Genomic DNA, 2,500 nt, shown 5'->3' with positions numbered 1-2,500 from the left:
AGGGCAGATACAGACAGACAGACAGACAGACAGACAGACAGACAGCCTGATGATAGAGAAGGGCAGATACAGACAGACAGACTATAGAGAAGGGCAGATACAGGCAGACAGACAGACAGCACTGATGATAGAGAAGGGCAGATACAGACAGAGCTGGATGCCCAGAGAGGGCAGGTTATGCCCGTACTGTAACCAAGGACAAATAGAAACAGAGCTGCACTTCTTCACCACCTGCCCTAATTATAATAACATTCGAAAACACTTCTTTCCCAAATTTGAAATGATTTGTCCCAACTTCAAAAAGAATGATGCACAAGCTCAATATTTACTTGGTGAACAAAGAGACTGCATTTCACTAGCAGCAAAATACATCAACTCCTGCCACAAACAGAGGGAAGAGTCGACCAAACAGTGATGCGCCCATTTACACACACACACACACACACACACACACACACACACACACACACACACACACACACACACACACACACACACACACACACACACACACACACTCACACTCACTCACACTCACACACCAATGAAAGTATATACACTGTTAATTATTATTATATATATATATTATAATTTTTATTTTTATTTTTTTCCCCACATTTGTTCAATACAGAATTTGTTCTACTGTTATTTTTCATGCTCATATAAATGCTTTGGCAATACAATGTACAATTTGTCATGCCAATAAAGCTCATTTGAGTGTGTGAGAGAGTGAGAGAGAGAGTGTGTGTGAGTGTGTGTGTGTGTGTGTGTGAGAGAGAGTGTGAGTGTGTGTGAGAGAGAGAGTGTGTGTGTGTGTGAGAGAGTGTGAGTGTGTGAGAGAGAGTGTGTGTGTGTGAGAGAGAGTGTGTGTGTGTGTGTGTGTGAGAGTGTGTGAGAGAGTGTGTGTGTGTGTGAGAGAGAGAGTGTGTGTGTGTGTGTGTGAGAGTGAGAGTGTGTGTGAGTGAGAGAGAGAGAGAGAGTGTGTGTGTGTGTGTGAGAGTGAGAGTGTGTGTGTGTGTGTGTGTGTGAGAGTGAAAGTGTGTGTGTGTGTGTGTGTGAGAGAGAGAGAGTGTGTGTGTGTGTGTGTGTGTGTGTGTGTGTGAGAGAGAGTGTGTGTGTGTGTGTGAGAGTGAGAGTGTGTGTGTGTGTGTGTGTGAGAGAGAGAGAGTGTGTGTGTGTGTGTGTGTGTGTGTGAGAGAGAGAGTGTGTGTGTGTGTGTGAGAGTGAGAGTGTGTGTGTGTGTGAGAGAGAGAGAGTGTGTGTGTGTGTGAGGAGTGAGAGTGTGTGTGAGTGTGTGTGTGTGTGAGAGTGAGAGTGTGTGTGTGTGTGTGTGTGTGAGAGTGAGAGTGTGTGTGAGTGTGTGTGTGTGTGTGAGAGAGAGAGTGTGTGTGTGTGTGTGTGTGAGAGTGAGAGTGTGTGTGAGTGTGTGTGTGAGAGTGAGAGTGTGTGTGAGTGTGTGTGTGTGTGTGAGAGTGAGAGTGTGTGTGAGTGTGTGTGTGTGTGTGAGAGAGAGAGTGTGTGTGAGTGTGTGTGTGTGTGTGAGAGAGAGAGTGTGTGTGAGTGTGTGTGTGTGTGTGAGAGTGAGAGTGTGTGTGAGTGAGAGAGAGAGAGAGAGTGTGTGTGTGTGTGTGTGTGTGAGAGAGAGAGTGTGTGTGTCCTGCTGTCTCCAACAGAAGAGGGTCTACAGCAGAACCTGGACCTCCTGCATCAGTTCTGTCAGACCTGGGCCCTGACCATTAACCCAACTAAAACCAAAGTAATAACGTTCCAGAAAAGACCCAGATGTCAGGGAAAGAGACACAATTTCACCCTTGGTACGACCAAAATTGATCATACCACAAACTACACATACCTCGGGCTGAAATTCAGTGCAAACGGAAACCTCAACTTGGCCGTGAATGAACTGAAAGCTGAAAGCAAGAAGGGCTTTCTATGCCATTAAAAATCTATCCAATTTGAAATACCGATCAGAATCTGGCTCAAAATATTCCAGTCAGTCATTGAACCTATTGCACTATATGGCAGTGAAGTTTGGGGTCCTCTCCTAAATCACCAATTTGACAAATGGGACAAAAATCCGATTGAAGCCCTGCATACAGAGTTTTGTAAGAGTGTCCTGAGAGTACAGAGGAACACACCGAACAATGCATGCAGGGCAGAATTAGGCCAATACCCTCTATTAATCCACATTGAGAAACGAGCCATCAAATTTTGGAAACATCTAAAACTGAGTGACCCCAACTCTTATCATTATAAAGCCCTTAAAAACCATGAAGTGAACACTGAGAAGAGTCCCATCATCCAGCTGGTCCTGAGACTCCACACACAGACTAACACGACTAACAATAATCAGCCTCAGGACACGGACACCCTCATCCACACAATCCGGCCCAACCAAATGATTAACACACAAAAAGAAAAGTACCGAACTTATTGGAATGAATCAACACAAAAACAAAGTAAACTACAATGTTATTTGACCCTAAACAGAGATTACACG

Source organism: Xyrauchen texanus, chromosome 36 (assembly GCF_025860055.1).
Source record: "Xyrauchen texanus isolate HMW12.3.18 chromosome 36, RBS_HiC_50CHRs, whole genome shotgun sequence".
Taxonomy (NCBI): Eukaryota; Metazoa; Chordata; class Actinopteri; order Cypriniformes; family Catostomidae; genus Xyrauchen; species Xyrauchen texanus.
Note: the sequence above shows the minus strand (reverse complement) of the source record.